This window comes from Linepithema humile, chromosome 5, assembly GCF_040581485.1.
Source record: "Linepithema humile isolate Giens D197 chromosome 5, Lhum_UNIL_v1.0, whole genome shotgun sequence".
Lineage (NCBI taxonomy): Eukaryota > Metazoa > Arthropoda > Insecta > Hymenoptera > Formicidae > Linepithema > Linepithema humile.
In genome coordinates this window covers 25,252,630-25,259,463 of record NC_090132.1, presented here as the reverse complement: position 1 = coordinate 25,259,463, position 6,834 = coordinate 25,252,630, and positions in this window count along the sequence as shown.

Sequence of the window (6,834 nt, the reverse complement as noted above, 5' to 3'; positions counted from 1 at the left end):
GCGCGGACAGCGCAGATTGGAGTAACGATACTACTCGTACGCGAAAAGATACTCGGCGAGGGAGACGTCGTAAAGATTGTTCGATATCGAGTGCTGAAAAAAATATTAGCATGCGGGCCCGCGGGATGTGTGCGTGATTCGTTATTTATTAAGAACACGCAAATATTAGGTCGATCTTGCAATTTGGAACAGTGTCGTAATGTTTACAATTTTATTTTAATCAGTTTGTTGAGAGAGAAATAATGATATCAGCAGTAGTGATTCTCTACAACGTTTCTAAAATAAGATCATTGTCGTTCATCCTAATTTTCTTCTTTATATATTTTTGAAACAGAAATGAGAGCAAACAGTTGAAGAGTTTTTACCATGATTATGAATTATCGCAAATCGATATATTAATTTTAACGATAAAAGTTATTATTCCGCGTTAAATTTTTTAAGAAGTGAATGCCGAAAACAGAATAACAGCGAAAAGAAAGAAGGTAATTATGAGCAACGCGTCAAGGGATATCAAGAGGAGGCGAATGACTTGAAGAGAGGAAAGGTGCCGCGCGCAAAAATGTAGAGAAATGTAGCCGGCGGTATTGGCGTTTGCGTGCGCCGCGCGAAGGAAAGAAAAGTCTTTCGGCACGTCATAAGAGTCGGCCGCAAGTGAGAAAGCCTCCTCTCGTATACTCATTTCGGTGAGATCTCGGGGGCGTGACGAGACGCGCGGTAAGACGAGGCGAGGTGAGGGCGGGCACGAAAAAAAGAGGGGAAAAAAAACTGATTGCAGGTACCCACGCGCAGCACTCAATTCAGATAATGGAATGACTTGATCGTACCTTCATCTTCGCGCGTACATCGTCCACCGTCGTCCACCGACCAGCCAAGGCCGCTTACCTTGACGGAATAAATTGGCGCGCAGGGTGCGTCACCTCCGCCCGTCCCGATTTTAATAATAAAGCAGCAGGAACATCCGGCTCTCCCCGGTCTTCTCCCTCTCTCGCCCCCCCTCCCTTCATTCTCTCAAGTGCATCGGCTTAACAGAGAGTTTAATGATCGGCGATGATTAATTACGCTTGTATTTAATCTGCGGGCTTGCGTTTTAAGAAATATATATCGTTTAAACTGCACCTTGTGCGGATGTGGCTGATCTTGAATGATCGCTCCTCGTTTTGCCGATCTAATTTTCCGCGAGGCATGCTCTTCCCCTCTCCTCCCCTCCCGCCCCTCTTTCCCCACCTCTGCGATAAAAACCAGCACACGATGCGATTGTGATAATGGTATTATTAATCGCGCTATATATTTGTTTCTTCTCGATCGTGAAAGATTGCCGGATGATAAATCAAGTTTCTAGTGAAAGTGAACAACGGAATTAAAGATTAAAGCATGCAGAATCAATAAATAACGACGTACTGTATTTATAAAAATAGATTATTACAATGTGTTATATTTATTTATAGACAGAGATAAAATAATAGAAGACGTTTAACAACAATTAAAACGATCTGAAGAACGTTTCATTTTCATGAGGTTTCTTGCATGACTTCTTCGTGTAATAAATAATAATGCAAGTAATCGATAAAGGGCAATATGTTTATCAGTATTAACGTCGAAATCTGTCAGTACGGAGTGTAGCAATCTGCGATACCTCAAGATTATAACGGTTGAATAAAATTATAGAGCCCTAATTAGATACGCGGAGCGGACAGTCGGCGCCAAATTGCGCGCACCTTTCACGCGAACGAGCGTGCCCGTCTCGTTCAATCATTCCGAGATGAATCACCCTGCGAGTTCTCCCGAGAAGACAAGATGTTCTCCTCTCTAACAGGCTCGCTCTCTCTCTCTCTCTCTCTCTTTCTCTCTCTGCCTCCTCGCCGCTCGCCTCCCAACCACGGCAAAACGAGCGACAGAAACAAAACGGCGACGTCATAACAAACAGGACGGATTACACGCTGGTAAGAACCGAGTCGTTTACCCACCTATAATTTCGAGACGCGGCCGATCATGCATGGCAATCGACATCAAACAGACATCCGCGCATTTGCATCTAGTAAAGCTAATGGCGCGGCGAGGTTGCGCTTCTTCATTGATAGGCGCTCAGGTGTAACGAGCAAAGGGAAAGTTAACGTTCTCAATGTTAAATTTATAAACGCGAATGGAAGATACAAAAATCGTAATAAAAATCTAATCTTATTATCGCTCGCCGACTTTTTTCTACGATTCTATTGATGAAACCGTCTTTCCACTATTGATATATTTTAATTTATTTATTTAATACAAGAAAGGGCTTATCGTGCTTAAATAAAATACATGGAATGCAGCGGGTAGCTAAAAAGTGCGGAGCTGAGCCGCAGTATGGCGGACGAGGAGATCTAAACCCGGACTCAACTACGCAACAACTACATCTTTCTTTTACTCGCGTTCCTCGCGAGTACGGCCTGCGGCCTTCTACCTCCCGTGCCCTTCACGGCCTAAGTGCTTCCCTTACCCACCACCTATCCGTCTCTGCCTTCGCCTATCTTCCTGCACCTTCGCCTCGCAGGTTCCATTCGTTCTCGCCTTTACTCCAAAGTGCCTTAACACGCTCAAGAGACGCTCTTCCTCTCAAATTACGCCGGGCGTCTTTCTCTTAATTTATTCGATCCTTTATTCTTTACATATATCACTTCAGCCCTCTCGCAACCTCTCTACGTTCTTCAAATCTCCTCGCTGGCTACCATATCACATACGTATCATTATCCAGTAAGCCTTTTATCGTTTATTCCAATAGGAACAAGCTATCAAAAATAGAAGCTGATAATACCGAAAAAAATTTTTTGGATTTATTAATCATGTTTTCTACATACATGTGCCAAGATGCTATTTAGAAAAAAAAAAATTGGAAAATGTGTTAACTGGAAATATTAAAATATCTGATATTTTTTTATTTTCGTATCTTCCCGATTATCGAATTATTTTATTTTTTTCTTCACTGATTATCTTGTTCTTCCGCATCATATCTTTCTATTAATTTCTATGATCTTTGCGAAAAGTGCTTCAACCCTGCGCGCCTCGTTCTTCCACGTCTGTTTTCTTACGCGTTTGCATATCGAACTGTGCCTTGTCGATTAAGACTATCCGTTTAATTCTGTTATTTTATCCTGCTCGGTCGACTCCATCTTATCTCCTCAAATACCGCGCTTACCCTTCACTGCACACAAGTATTCCCTTTGCCCTATCTCCCCGCCTGTTTATCTCCGCACGTCGCGCATTCCCTCCTGCCTCCCTCCGCTTATCTATTCGTTCGCAACGCTTGCCCTCCGTAACCCTAAGCGATTCTCTTTTTCCGAGACTATCTGTCTCTGTCTGCCATACTTCCGCGATACGTTTCGCGGTACGAGAACGCACAGGTCACAACGCTCTGCCGTTAGATCACTATTATCGTATCATTGTATCTATCAGATTCAATCATTGCATAATATCAATGCCGACGCCGTGCCGCGTTTCGAGTATCATGCGTTTATCTCGATTTTACGTCAAATCAATATGTCTTTCTATTACTCTTTGTGATGCTTAAAATACTCTCCTTTCAACATTATTTTTATATTTGTTCTTACTTTATAATCCTTTTCTATCTCACTTAACTATTCTCTTCTTCACACACTCGCTTACCTCAAATCTTTGTTTATTCTTCCACATCCTTCCTCAATCCTCACCTTGTTTTCTAAATCTACCTATCAAATTCTATTTTGGGGATCCTTTTGGGGATCCTTACTCGGATCCCTCGGTGCGAGATCAGAGGTCCAGCGTCCGCCTTTCTTCTCTCTTTTCGATTCTCCACGAAGTGGAGAACTTTCGTTCTCAGTTTTAGCTATTCCTCTTTGCTCCCTTCTTCCTCTACCTTCCTGGAGTCTCTCTATCCCGATCCTCTCTCTCTTCCTCTCCTCCTTCCTTTTGTCCCCCTTTCGCCGTCTCGTTTCGGTACACACCGATTTCGCCTTTACTCTCTCCTTCGCACCGCCTTTCTCCGTTACGGTGCGATCCAGCGGAGTCGCGCCGCTGGCGGCACGGAAAAAAGGCGGCCCTAAAAGAACTTCATATTTTTTATGCTCTGACAGCGACTTGGGTGGTCCAAAATGGCCGCCAATGATGTAATATAGTGCTCGCCGCGAGAGGCTCTCCCTCTACCGCCCCTTTCCTCGCCCCTCGCGGCGCGGCAGCGTATATAGAGGTAAATCCACCACCTCCCTCTCCCCTCTCCCGCCCTTGGGGCCCAACCGAACGGACTCCCTTGGAACCCCCTTCCCCCTGTCTTCCCAACCTACCTCGTGCACACCTAAACCTTAACCACCTACTCCCTGACCGCGCGTGTTTGTCGGATCCCATTGCCGGGGCTCTCCCGGGGCATGTAATTACTCGAGGCACGATGTCTTTCGGCTCTTTTGCTCCTCGACCCGTATCTCTTACCACTCCCCGTTTGTCCACGTATGTGGGAAAACTGCGGGGCGGCGACGTATAAATTTGTTGCCGTGTATGGCGGTTGACAACGACGGCGGCGGCTGTGGCGGCGGGGGCCCTATACGGGATGACGCGCTCTTGTACGTGTGTAATTTACAAAGTCCAGCGCTACCTGCCCGTCCGAATTGATGCCCGGCTGAATGAGGATAGCGAGAGCGGAGCGGACTTCTTTCTTATCGCTTTGTTGTAATCCGAACGGTGATTCAATCCTTCGCAGGCAAATTAGAATATTCATGATATTTTCTTTCCGCGCGTCATAATTGCTAAGTGTAATTACTTTAAATTATGTTTCAGCAAATGTATACAAAGTATATTAAACCGTAAGCGATGCAAATCGCTTAATTAAACAGTTACTTGCGTAATTTCGCCAATAATTTATCACGCACCTGAGAATATCTGTAATTTGCCAAGCTATCAATGTCGAAAATCCGTCAAATCTTGATATATCATCGTTCGGACGTTCAGCCATCGTGCATCTACGATCTTGACCTATTACCGTGCGTATCATCAATTCTTCATTCGTACACGAGTCCGCCGTGTCGTACACGACAACTCAATAGAGTCGTTTGGCGCGCGATCGACTGGAGACACAATGCCGCCATAAATAGCTCGACGAAAGTGCCGAATTTTCCTTCGGGGCTTATCGCTATTATTACGGTCACGAATCGCCCCGGAGCGACAGACTGTAATTGCCGGACGTGCGAGGAGACCTAATGGCGCCGAGGCGCAAACCCGGTATCGATAACGCGTCGCGGACATGTTAATCTAGGATCTATCGCGCACGTATTGTCGTTTTTCCGTCGTCCGGATCTAAACTGATGGCTCATCGGTTACAGTTGTCCGCGAACATCACCGTAACTTCGCCAGTTAGAAAGTAATGATGGATACGTTTCGAGGGATTACTAAAATATAACAAACTATATGTGAAGAATACAACTTTATTTCAACTGATTGCAGTGAAGGCGATTGACTGAAAAATAAATTAAAATACTAATTAAGATACGTACACGGAGAAAATTTTATATCAAAAATTACTATGTACCACGGCAGTAACCGCGGACATAGTAATTTTTTATATAAAGTTTTCTCCGTGTAGTATTTGAAATATAAAAAACTGGATGTATATACATGCAACATAATGCTAAGAAATTTAACACACTATATGACAATTACTTTGACAGTTATATTAATCTGTTTTGAAATTTATCGCACGCGTTATATTTGAAGAATAAATATATTTTGATTCCAATTTGATAACGTTACATATATTTTGACATTTTTCTGATATTTAACATTATTTTAATATTATTGTAACAATGCTACGCAAAATCACTCGAAAGACGTTTCCAATCCTCAACGCTTTAAAAACAAAACACGCCGATTTACGTCTCATATTTGTAAATTGTAATGTATTAATTTTGTATAAAAATATTTTATATAAAAGATTGTGATGGATTATTTTTTCTCAAAGGCGATCGAAGAAAAACTCAAACTGTTACCATTTACAAAAGAAAACTTGTCACCCTTCAGCAATCTATTACGTTAAGCGAAGAATTGGACAAATTGAAAGAAGTTGCCGCTTTCAGGTAACATTTCAAAAGACTGAAATAATTATTTGATTTTCTCTGAAAGCGCAAAATCGATACAAGCTAAACATTGCACCTGTATAAGATTTCTTCCGTCGAAATGGTTTTGAAAGGTTAAAAAACATTTTCAATAAGATTCGATATATTTTAAAATGAACTTAGAAATACCTTTCAGAATACTTATCTTGCTCCAAATATTTCTCAAGGTAACTTAACGCTTTTTTTTATATTTTTAACGAGTATTACTTGCAAGGTCTACTGCAGCGTTGCAATAGATCCTTTTGAGTTACAAGAGGCTGAACTAATTCTTTAAATTCTGTGGGAATACAGAAAAACTGCTTCCGTCAGTAAATAATCTTAAACACTAGTCTTGAATAGCGAAAAAAAAGGAAGCACATCACTTGTTGATATTTTTCGTTGCTTGGCGCTCAAACTCTTTCGGCTGTCTTCGACACTGATCAAATAAATGTCATCTGATAAAATTGCATAACGCACTATCTCGTATAGTTAAAGTGTATCTCAAAGTTTCGAATATAAAGATATATATACAAAATATTCATTGAAAAAACGGTTTAATCGAAAGCAAACAATAGTGAGAAATTTTCTCGCGACACGAGAAACGCATCTTTCGGAGTCCGCCATATTACAAGACTGCCTCGTGAAAAAATAAATATTTTCGAAATAATTTCAAGCTATGCCTGATTTCAACAGGCAACAACAGCACCATTTGTACTACCATTTGCGGCAGTTCACTAATTCCACGCCC